Raw genomic sequence first — 13,087 nt, forward strand, 5'->3', positions numbered from 1 at the left:
TGAGCAGGGACCCTGGGCATCTTTCTTTTGGTGTTTTTCCAGAGTCAGTAGAAAAGCCTCTTTAGTGTCCTAAGTTTTCATAACTGTGACATTAATTGCCTACCGCCTGTAAGCTGTTAGTGTCTTAACGACTTCTTTTCCTCTTTACCATAGCTCAACTTCAGCCTTTTTCCATATTTCCACCTCTTTCAGGAAATGTTCATCAGTCCTCATTCTTGGTTGATAATAGTTAATGCTCTCATTTTCCTGTTCCTCTTCTGTGACTAGCTCTAGCACAGATTCATGAGCATTCTTAAAGTCATTGATAACAGCATCAAATGCTTCAAGACCCTCATTCACAGTTTCAATGTTTCCTCCGTCAATAAGAAGGACTTTTATTTCATTCATTTTGCGTGTACACACTCCAAGTTTGCCTCTCTTGGCTGCATAGAGTGAATTTAAATGCTCCTCTGCCCTCTCCAGTGGGGTCTTATTTGGGATTTCATCCTCCATCATTGACTCAATTTACAATGACACCCCTTTAGACCTCCTTTAATGCTTTAAAACACATTCATCCATTTCATTATATTGACCCATTTTTTATTGAACATGTGCAAGTTTGGCATTTTAGATGTTTTAAACATTTCATCCCATAAGTTTTGTCCCCTTTTAATGAAGTTTAAACACGCAGTATCTTTAGATCCTTTAGTTGCGTTCCGTTGATGCATTGCATTTCCACGTTAGGCCAAATATTAGACATATGATTAGGCTACATTGTACATAGGATCTCGGTGTTTCCCAAACTTAAACTTCTTAATTGTTTTCACAGCGCTGTGTTTTGAATTCCATTCCCAAGTTTATCAGACATTCCAATTATAAGCACATTTGCGCTTCCATAATATGCATGATCAATCGATCGCATTGAACAGGTCAGCTCATTCATTCACAGTGGTTACTCACAGCGGGCGAATTCTAGGAGTTCAAGTCCTTCCAAGCGAGCTGTCCTATTATTCTTATATCTAACAAAAAATGATTCTCCAATCAACTTAAATCATAGATTACTTGAAATGGAAAATACATAATATGACCTGTTTGTATGTCTGTATCAAACTATACCACTCCCGGGTCTAGCAAGGACTCCTCCCCCCGAAGGCCCAACTTCCTGCCTTTATCCTAACACACTTACCACAGTACAATGAATGGGCAAGAGGGCAAAAACTAAGTTACACTAACAACAAATGAATACATCTCAATCAGGTAAATATAAATCATAAAGTTACGAACCTAATTTTTCATCATATACATAAATATTTAATATATTTACAGAAATGTACATGGAACTCTGTATGTAATGTATTTTATACAAATATGCCCAAATCGGCTCTAGCAACGACCGTTCCACAGGTGCTTGTTTTAAACCCTTTATAATGATCTGTGAAGTTATTTGGATTTTTACGAATTATCTTTGAAAGACAGGGTCCAGAAAAAGGGCCGTTTCTTTTTTTTTGCTGTGTTATATTTTAAGAGAAATGCCACGTAGGCCACTGTGCAATTTAGAAGTTGCCCAAAAACCTGCGACCAATACATTTTCATCCGCGACATCGTTTTCGAAGCAGCCAAATTTGCGGGAAAACCCCTGACTTCGTAACCCTGACTCTAGGGTTCCTGTAGGCCCCAGGAGGGATGAGCGAGGGATATATTGGGCATAGCCGACGAGACACAAGGAGCCCCTTGGTCGTCTGGACAGTAGAGGCTTCATCGACGGATTCTTGAGGCAGCCTGTCGCATTGCAGCCTGGACCTCAGAGACTGTGCAGATGAGCAGAGAAAGAGAATGAAAGATCGAGAGAACAATAAGGCAATATATCTGTGCCCCAACAAGAGGAGCTCACCTCAGCCAAATCACTCGAGGGACTTTACATCGGCTTTGTTTCAGTGCCTTGTGGTGTCAGCAATTAGGCTAGCTTTTGTCTGGTGTCGTAATGACCGATGTGCTCGGCTTTTGGAAACGTTTCGGCAAGAGCAGCATTCTCAACACACCCTACAGGGCACTTTTTCAAAGACTAGGTCAGCGCTTCGCTCAGAATAGTGGGGCACAAGGACGCTGATTCATTAGCTGATGTGCTTTGAAGGCAGACTTCTGTTCTGTTCTGGTAGTGCTCTCTGTCCAAAGGTTTTCCATTTGATATGTTTTCCTGGCCTTGAAAAGGGATGCTATTAGCTAACGAAGTGCAACCACCCTATCTTATTTAAACATATCCCTTGGCTTTTTAATTGGTCTGCTTTTAGCAAGATGACACTAGAGGACATTTCTGTAAATAAAGAGCTAGTATTGGGATAATAGGCCAACTTCTCGTTTATAAAAATGTAAATGTTGCCATCGCATGTGTTAACCTGACTAGGTAGCTTGGCAACCACCAAGGCAAATAAACAAATGAATGTGTTAACGAGCAAAACAAGCATAAATCTAGATATTCAAAATGAAATGTCAACAGCCCCGCAGTCATATTATGCAACTGACCCACCCTCCTTTGTACACTTGTTATGTACGTGAGTGCTCATGAACTCTCAAAGGGCTCCTTGTTTGTCTTCATCCTCTGCTGCTGCACACAAAGGCAGACATGACCCCTGACCTTGGCCCTGGATGCTGGAGGAACATTGTGTGTTCATTATTTACACAACTGGCATAGCCCAGTGTCCCGGGCCCTGACCCCACACATTAAGAGCTGCTAACTCGCTCTCGCCCCACAGCTTGAAAAGCATCTCCCATCAGCCTCCCAGGCCGCACATACACCGGCTTCTGAGGATGCCATGGAATTCCCTATCAGGATTCCATTCCCCCATAAACAATTCCTGCATTGATAGGGGAGGTTGGAAAGCTGCCAGGGTATTCCTACAATGGAGAGGGGGGATAATGAGGCAGCAGCATTGACAAAGGGAATTCTCATTCAGGGCCTGGATTGGCAACATGGTGTGTGTGAAATTGTGTGGCAGCATTTAGGGAGCCACAGAGCAGATACCTGAGCAGGATCTCCCACCAACACACTCACAATCCCAGCCATTGTGCTCCTAGTGCATGGGAGGCATCCGGTCATGGGTGTAGGCTCTCAAAGCCACTCGTACCAGAAAGAAGAATTTCAGCTTGCTTTTTAGTAGGGCTTGAGAAACATTCACACTCCCCTCATAGTTTTGATCTTTTTTATATTGAGTGTAAAAATATAGATGCTAGAATAACTGAGAATTTGTAGCCTATTGTTCATTGTCTTCTGTATCATTAGTGATGGGGGTAACATGGACAGTTGCATCATAGTATTTATGGAAGATATTGATATTTGACTCCCAAGTATCTATTTGTTTTCCATCTTTTTAAATAGTGAACTAAAATGTTCAGCACTTATTTCCATGGATGATAAACTCATCATGGAGTCTAAAAATGTCAAGTGACAAAATGTCAAGTGCACCGGCTCTTTACATTTGGAAGAGTTGTTGAGTGGCTAAGTGAGGACTTAAGTTGGGTGAGATAAAAGGTGCTCTGAGTGAAACTGAAGTGTGTGTTAGTGGTTTCACGAGTCAGCTGTTTGTTCACCCGCACCCGCCCTCAATTGCAAATAACCCACCCGCAACCGCCCGGCCTATACAGTGGTTCCTCCTTTAAAAGTTGCGAGCTTACGCCGCAGGACTTGAGGTCGTTTGTGGTTTAGAACGGTACCCTGCGTCACCACTTCATTGCTCCAGACCAGCGCAAGGGGGAGCACTGATTATGCTTTTTGGTTCTACTGTGTCTCTAACTGACAATGAATGGGCGACATTTACCTAAATAGAAACTGATAATTGTACACGACTTCAGTATTACTTACTAAAACTGTTGTTACCCTAAGGCTTTTATTATTTTATTATGTTAGGATTTTTTTTCTCTTAATGTAGTAGTGTAGCCCACTCCCAACAGGTCACGTTGTACAACACCTGAGTGGCACAATGGCCTAAGACACTGCATAGCAGTGCAAACTGTGTTGCTACAGATGCTGGTTAAATACCTGAGCTGGCCCGAGATCATTGTAGGTTTTTGGTTTTTCTCCCTATAAAAACAGATTAATTATTCTAAGTAACAAACTCGCTTTGCTAACAAATTAGTAACAATGTCTCACCCCATGTTCAAGAATGGCCTGTTATTAGTGCCAGTTTGCACGTTCAAACTAAAACAATGTAACTAATAATGGCATCTTCATGCTTTCATTTATGAAAATAAATACTCTTTCAAAATGCACATGTTTATTTAGTTATGGATCCATAACGAATTCCTGTGGGAAGAAAATACCACTGAATTACAGAAATATCATCTATATGTAATTGGCGGACAGTCACGTCATATTTTTCGATATACTGTAGGCCTACTGTAGGTGACATGAGTAAGGTGCTGTTAAAAGTAGTGTTGGTCATATTTAATTAAAGAGCATATTGAAGTTAGACGCAAAAGGATTTGAAGCAAAAGTCTACAACTATTTTAGCACCGTTTCGCACTGCCATGAGACAAGCATGTGGACTGGTCTTGATAAATCAATGAGATGTTCACTTAATCTCCGTTTGGGTATTGGTTAGACTACAATTAAAAAATTAGGGTGCAGAAATGTTATGCTCTTACACGGAACCCAAACCGGCTGCACCATTGTGCATACATTTATTTTGTCCCCCTACACCAAACGCGATCATGAGACGCAGGTTAAAATATCAAAACAAACTCTGAACCAATGTCATTAATTTGCGGACAGGTCGAAAAGCATTAAACATGTATGGCAATTTAGCTAGTTAGCTTGCACTTGCTAGCTAATTTGTCCTATTAAGCTATCTTGCTGTTGCTAGCTAATTTGTCCTGGGATATAAACATTGAGTTTATTTACCTGAAATGCACAAGGTCCTCTACTCCGACAATTAATCCACACATAAAACAGCCAACCGAATCGTTTCTAGTCAACTCTACTCCTTCCAGCCTTTTTCATCTTTGAACTTATATGGTGTTCGGCATCTTCATAGTATTCCCACGACCACCGGCAAAACAGTTTGTCTTTCAATCACCCACGTGGGTATAACCAATGAGGAGATGGCACGTGGTACCTGCTTCTATAAACCAATGCCGAGATGGGAAAGGCAGGACTTTGAGCGCGATCTGCGTCAGAAATAGGAATGACTTCTATTTTAGCCCATGGCATCGCAGACGCTCGTTGGCACGTACAAGCAGTGTGGGTACAATAATTGAATAACATGGATTTCAAAATGTATTTTGCGACGCTCGCGCATGTGACGTGTCCAGTCTGGTCAGCATGTTAGTATAACCTTTATTTAACTAGGCAAGTCAGTTAAGAACAAATTCTTATTTACAAGGACAGCCTACTCCTTACTCTCCGTCAAGGAATTGAACCCCAGTCTCCCGCAGCACACTGGATTCTTTAGCTAAATAGCCCAGCGCCATATTTTCCATTCCATCCTAACAGAAACCCAGAGGGTTTTTTGTTTTCCTTGGAATAGAAACACTAATATTAATCAAATTAATTAAGCAAGTACTAGTCACAAGTTTGGACACACCTACTCATTCCAGCATTTTTCTTTATTTTTACTATTTTCTACATTATAGAATAATAGTGAACACATCACAACTGTGAAATAACACATATGGAATCAGTAAAGAACAGATTCTTGTTTACATGGACAGCCTAGTCGGGGAGTTGATCCCCGGTCTCCCGCATTCTCTAGAACAGCCATTATTGAAGGCTATCAAATGCTTCTCAAAGATGCCCTCTGGTGGTCAAATTGGCACCAACTAGCATTAATGGTACCTGTAGTTAACACTTAAATAACGTGCCATAAAATTCTGTGGCACCATGCAATCTGCGACGCAGTACTTAGGGCCACTCCTGACCCTAACCCGCTAGTATAGAAAATGCGCTGTAGGCTACAGTCAGACGGCTGAACGATTTTTTTAACAGAAGGTGCAGGATTTATTTTGCCAGATTTCTAGATATGTTTCTGCTTATTTCTGCCATTTTCGTAGGGTATTTGTCTACTTGTCTGTAATTATACTAAAGGAAAATATAAACACAACATGCAACAGTTTCAAAATATTTTACTGAGTTACAGTTCATGTAAAGAAATCAGTCAATTGAAATAAATAGATTAGGCCCTAATCTATGGATTTCACGACTGGGCAAGGGAGCTAGGTCCAGCCAATCAGAATATGTTTTCTCCCCAAAAATGTGCTTTATTACAGCCAGCATTCCGGGATCGCCTCTTCACTGTTGATGTTGAGACTGGTGTTTTGCGGGTACTATTTAATGAAGCAGCCAGTTGAGGACTTGTGAGGCGTCTGTTTCTCAAACGAGACTAGAGGTCGACCGAATATGATTTTTCAACGCCGATACCGATTATTGGAGGACCAAAAAAAGCTGATACCGATTAATCCGCCGATTTGTATTTATTTATTTGTATTTTTTTTTTTTATATATATATTTGTAATAATGACAATTACAACAATACTGAATGAGCACTTTTATTTTAACTTAATATAATACATGAATAAAATCAATTTAGTCTCAAATAAATAATGTAACATGTTCAATTTGGTTTAAATAATGCCAAAACTGTGTTGGAGAAGATAGTAAAAGTGCAATATATGCCATGTAAAAAAAGCTAGCGTTTAAGTTCCTTGCTCAGAACATGACAACATATGAAAGCCGGTGGTTCCTTTTAACATGATTCTTCAATATTCCCAGTTAAGAAGTTTTAGGTTGTAGTTATTATAGGAATTATAGGGCTATTTCTCTCTCTACCATTTGTATTTCATATACCTTTGACTATTGGATGTTCTTATAGGCACTATAGTATTGCCAGCCTAATCTCCGAAGTTGATAGGCTTGAAGTCATAAACAGCGCTGTGCTTAAAGCATTGCGAAGAGCTGCTGGCAAATGCAGGAAAGTGCTTTTTGAATGAATCCTTACGAGTCTGCTGCTGCCAACCACCACTGAGTTAGACCGCTATATCAAATCATAGACTGAATTATAATATAATAAACACACAAATACGAACCTTTCGTCATTAATATGGTAAAATCCGGAAACTATCATTTCGAAAACAAAATGTTTATTCTTTCAGTGAAATATGGAACCATTCTGTATTTTGTTGAATGGGTGGCAACCCTAAGTCTAAATAATGCTGTTAAATTGCACAACCTTCAATGTTATGTCATAATTATGTAAAATTCGGACAAATGAATTACGGTCTTTGTAAGGAAGAAATGGTGTGGCCCAAACTGTTGCATATACCCTGACTCTGCTTTTCAATTTCCCTAGTTAATATTGCCTGCTAACATGCATTTATTTTAACTAAATATGCAGGTTTAAAAAACAATTACTTCTGTGTATTGATTTTAAGAAAGGCATTGATATTCATGGTTAGGTACATTTTTGCAACGAATGTGCTTTTTTCGCGATTAGCTTTTGTTAAATCATCACCGGTTTGGCGAAGTTGAATTAGCCTGTGATTCGATGATAAATTAACAGGCACCGCATTGATTATATGCAACGCAGGACAAGCTAGTTAACCTAGTAATATCATCAACCATGTGTAGTTAACTAGTGATTATGTGAAGATTGATTTGTTTTTATAAGATAAGTTTAATGCTAGCTAGCAACTACCTTGGCTCATTGCAGCCACAAGGTCCCTTTGACGCTGCACTTGCGTAACAGGTGGTTAGCCTGCCACGCAGTTTCCTCATGGATTGCAATGTAAAAGGACGATTACTGATTTGTTATGAAAACAGCCCTAATTAATCGGCCATGCTGATTAGGCTACTTCAAAAGTATCCTGTAGGTCCTGCTCACGTTCATCCACTCCACTCTAATATAATTCAATCATCAAAACTGCACAACAGCCATTCAATTTAATGGAAAGAGACTTCTGTTACAAAACACAAAAGTTTAATGACACTCTGAGATTGTCAATCCAATCATTCACTACTAAGTAGGGAGGGATGTATTTTCTGTTTGTCGAGATGATCATCAAACCATGATAAGCGCTCCAAGTCGGTAATCAGTATGCAGTTATGCGTTGCCTGTTGGTTGTGTGTGGTGCATTGGCACAGACACCTGTTGATGGGAAATTTTGTTGCATATATTTTATATAAATATAGCATCAAAATGTTAAATCTGATTTCCCCCTAGCTGGTCATTGACTGTAGCCGGCTCTGATCGTAGTGTAATGACACAGGCAGGGAGAGTGAACTTGGCTTTGGTGGTCGTCAAACCCTCAACTTTCTGGCCCGTTAGACCTGTGTGGCATTGACTGAGCCACAAAACCATGCTGAAGTGGTAAACCGTTATCCACATTTATAAACACGTTTGCTACAGTTATTTATGGTGGTAATAATTACTTGAGTCCAGTTTGAGGGGGAAGGTGTTTTTTACAGTACAAAGGGAAGCGGGGTTTCAGTTTGGAAAATGTGGCGCCGGATAATGTGACAGGGAAGATTTTTGTTTACCGGCCGTCTGAGAAATTTACCGGATCCATATTCATTGGGTGCTAACCCATTAGGGTCTCCACCCACAGTGTTCAGAATGACAGAAATCACATTTACATTATGGTAATTCATCTTAACAGAACATGCAACTCCGGTAATGAAGCAGCCAATAAAACCATTTGCAAACATTTACCAAAATGCAATTCATGGGAGAACACCATTATAAACAACGTATCTGATGCAAGCGGTATATGGCAGATGAAAATCTCTGTTAGAAACTAGAAAGAGGGTGAATCTAAAGATGCAACAGCTAGGATTGGTTGCTAATATGACTTGGATTGTGCCTTTGGCTTCTGGACAGCCAGAAAAAGTTGATATGAAAACCAATAGAACAGGAGAAAAATGGCATGAGGAAGTCTTTCATAGGCAGCGTGTGTGCCAATCGGCCTAGCTGATTGCGTTTTGGCTGTCAGTTAAAAGCATCAAAAATGTGTGAAGATAATGTCATTGTTTTTTGTAATTATAGTTTTTGTTTCCTGTCACGATATAACAATGCAATTGAATTACATTTAGCACTAAACAATAACTTGACAGATATATATACACACACACACACACACACACAATGAAGATAGAGACGTAAACAAAAGATAATGTGTCTTGAGTAAAAAAAAATATGTTGAGACAAGAACGGGAGAGGTGTGTAGCGAATGTAGCCTATAGGTGCATCTCTGTAGAATGCACTCAACCCCCCCCCCCAAAATGTCTCCCGCCAATTAATGCGCAATCATTGTGTGAATTGTTTGCCCTTTGATTGTGTGTATGTCCCATTAATGTAATTTGGTTACATGAACTTATATTACTTATTAGGCATACAGCCATTTACCGTTTTCATTCTCAAAGTGGAAACGTTGTTTGCAGAGTTCACAATTTGACACACTTGTGAGAAACAAGTTTTTGTTTATTTCATAACCATCATTTACGATTTTGTAAATTGTTCATTGTCTTTTTGTTTGGAGTTCTCCATGTGAGCAATAAGCATGGTTTCTCTGTCTTTTTGAGGGAGTGCGCACAGCTGAGCATGCAAAGAAAAGTAGCCTACCTGGCCTGCTGCGGGCAAATATAGGAAAATGCCCATTTGGGCTTGTCTGATTTCTGGTTGTCTTAACTCACCACACTGGAATAAGTCTCATTTATTTATGTTCCCTTTGTTTTTTTCTTCTTCATTAATATCTGCCAGGATATTAGTAATCCCTCTGTCTGAAGGCGTTCTGTCTCTGGTTTGGACTCCATCCCACTCCCTTCTAAAGGGTCAACTGTGGGACAGCAACACCTTCAGGTAATGACTTCATCACTCACACACTTAGAGGTGAATGGGGATAGGAGGATGCTACGACATTTGTCCTAAGCTCTGGCAAGTGTTTAGAAAGTTAAGTCTCCTGTGAACATCATTGTAAAATATTCTCTTCCTCTCCAGTATTTCCCTTTCACCAGATTCACTTGCTATGTCTCTTTTTAGAACTATCATACCAGCTTGACCCAGTGTACTCCTGTGTGATGTTAGACATGGTCTCTAATGCTGACAGACACATGTATTTTCTTGGTGACCTGAACATTGACCGGTTATCATCTAGTTGTCCTCTCAAGAGGAAGCTTCTTACTGTGACTAATGCCTGTAACAGGACCCAGGTTATCACTCAACCAGCTAGTCTATACCAATAGTGTTTGATCTGTGAAATCTACTTCTATTGATCATATCTTCACTAATGCTGCAGAGCTTTGCTCCAAAGCAATATCTGTTCCCATTGGCTATAGTGACCATAACATTGTGGCAATAACAAGGAAAGCCAAAGTACCAAAGGCAGGACCTAAAGTTTATTTATAAGAGATCATACAAAATGGTTTCTAAAGACACTTTTGTTGAATATGTAAAATTATTCTTGCCAATTGGTAACAAACATGCACCTGTTAAGAAACAAACTATTTTGTACATAATGTTGCTGATTCTGTCTCTTATGACTGAAAAAAGAGCTTCTGGACATCAGAACAGCGATTCCTCACCTTGAATTGGACTAATAAGTTTTCTTTAATGAGTTGGGAGGGATTTACTCCAGACACCCGAACAGGCTCTCATCTCCGTCATTCGCAGGAGAAAGAGACCGAGAGTTCACGGAAGGAGATCGGAGTGCCTTGTGAGGATCAGGCGAAGAGTGGCTAATCTGCCTTTACCATCCGTACTGTTAGCCAATGTACAATTGCTTGAAAATAAATGGGACGAACTAAAAGCACGTATATCCTACCAACGGGACATTCAAAACTGTAATTTCTTATGATTCACCGAGTCGTGGCTGAACAATGACATTAATAATTAGAGATGCACGATATATCGGTGAACATATCGGAATCGGCCGATATTAGCTAAAAATGCCAACATCGGTATTGGCCCCGATGTCTAGTTTAACGCCGATGTGAAAAAGCGATGTCAAAGCTGACGTGCATATCTGTATAACGTAGGTACATGACGTAATGACGCCACGTAACATGTTGCACTACACGTGCAACACAGCATTCCTAACCTGGCCCATAATGTCTGCTGTGTGGATCGAGCAGTCATTTGGAAGAGAGAGAATTTCAGTGAGGTAACTCAAAGGTGAAATCCATTAATGCCAAGATAATGGATTCTCTGTCGTGGTTGATGTTGGCTTTCGCGACTGGTCGAGCACCGGTACACACTAACGTTACCAAGTGCGCTATTGTTTAGATGTTGCCTTACTGGAGTTATATAGTAATAGTGTCACTGCTATTAGCTTCACAACATACTATGGAACGCCATTTGGGCCATCGTGTCAAAAAAGATACACGTCAAATAACACTATTTGACAATAACACTATTTGACGTGGTAAATAAACTTTTAAGTCAAATAACACAGTTCTATTATAGAATGTTGTGTGTTCTGAATCAGCAAGCCAAGCGCCGTCACTACTATCAGTAGCACTGTCAAAGCTGTACAAAAAAGTCTGCAAACAAGCAAACACCGGCCACAAACGATGTTACAATTCCGGGTTGGTAATAAAGCATTATTTGTTCGACCGCAGCTTCTGGGGTAGCTAGCTAGCTTTAGCTTGGTACCTAGCTAGCACAAATGCAACCAGCCTGAAAACAATGACCAGTAGAAACAGCAGTCATTTTCATTATTCTTAGCAATGATTTAGGAATCCGTGTGAGTATTAGCTGGGTAGCCACTTGTTGATCGCCTATTGAAATTGAACTTCAGTTCATGAAAATAAATAGCTAGCCAGCTGCTTAACCCTGTTGCCCAAAGCTAACGTTATAAGCAGCCAGCTAGCTTCATCTGGCTAATGAGATTTGACCTGACCGGGTTATGTGTTGTGAAGCTAGCCACAATAAGGATTAGGCACAATAGTGGAATTTGCGGTTTGCCTGTAAAATAAAAGTACCTATTTGAAAGTAATGCAGGTTACAATTGGTGGAGTCATGCCATATTTAGACTAGATATTGTTAAACAAGGTTGGAATGTTACGCAATGAAATGGGTTATCTGTCTACTCGGTGACACCCACAGAATACAACTGTGAAGAATTTACACAAATATTAGCGTTGTAGCTCTTATCGCGGGACTATGACTGTGAAATCACCTCCCCAGTCAGCCTATTGTGTTTATTGTCATTCATATTACACTTTACAGCTTTACATAAGGATTGGGGATCAATGAAATGTGGTAACAGTCTACTCAATACCCAATATATTTGTTTCCCAACATCGTCCTCAGTTATCAGACTCTAAAACATCCACGCAGTATTATTTTTCCTCGGGAATAGTGTTCAATACACAAGTTGACAAAATGTGGCTCAATTCATAGTTGTTTCAGAGTCCCGCAATAATAGCTACGATGTTAACGTTCTCTGGGTGTCACTGAGTAGACTGATACCCCATGTCATTGATCCACAATCCATAGGTGAGGCTGTACAGTGAAATAAGTAGGCGCCCAATGCAATTCTAAAGTATAATACGTCCGGTGTGATTTAAACAGATTTGTCAAATTAACAAATAATTGTCTTGTCGATTTTTATATAACGTTCCAACCTCATTTAGTATGATCTATTAAAAAATGGCATAATTCTACCATTTTTATTAATTTGCATCACTGTCAATGACACTTATTTTGAAGGCTGTCCGCAAAGTCCACTATTGTGGCTAATCCTTATTGTGGCTAGCTTCACATAGATGGGTCTGACGGGTTGCATCACTTCCTGGTATGGCAACTGCTCTGCCTGCGACCGCAAGGTAGTACAGAGGGTAGTGTGTACAGCCCCTCACCGGGGCCATGCTTCCTGCCATCTAGGACCTCTATTTGTATTTATTATTAATCCCCATTAGCTGCTGCCACAGCAGCAGTTACTCTTTCTGGGGTCCAGCACAATTAAGGCAGTTTATACAATTTTAAAAACATTACAATACATTCACAGATTTCACGACACACTGTGTGCCCTCAGGCCCCTACTCCACCACTACCGTATATCTACAGTACTAAATCCGTGTGTGTGTATGCATGTGTCTGTGCCAATGTTTGTGTTGCTTCACAGT

General features: G+C 40.1%; 1 protein-coding gene across 3 annotated transcripts in view; it reads left to right on the forward strand.

Annotated features, from left to right (window-relative positions):
* arhgap32b (Rho GTPase activating protein 32b) overlaps positions 1 to 13,087 on the forward strand; it is a 210,639-nt gene that overhangs the window by 18,929 nt on the left and 178,623 nt on the right. For 2 of the 3 annotated variants that reach the window (XM_024013752.1, XM_070449358.1), the window contains exon 2: positions 9,723 to 9,821. The exons of the other annotated variant lie outside the window; for it this stretch is intronic. The gene's annotated coding sequence lies outside the window, so the exon portion shown is untranslated. The remainder of the gene's footprint in view (positions 1 to 9,722; positions 9,822 to 13,087) is intronic. 3 annotated transcript variants of the gene reach the window in all.

This window comes from Salvelinus sp. IW2-2015, linkage group LG20 (genome assembly GCF_002910315.2).
Source record: "Salvelinus sp. IW2-2015 linkage group LG20, ASM291031v2, whole genome shotgun sequence".
NCBI classification, from domain to species: domain Eukaryota; kingdom Metazoa; phylum Chordata; class Actinopteri; order Salmoniformes; family Salmonidae; genus Salvelinus; species Salvelinus sp. IW2-2015.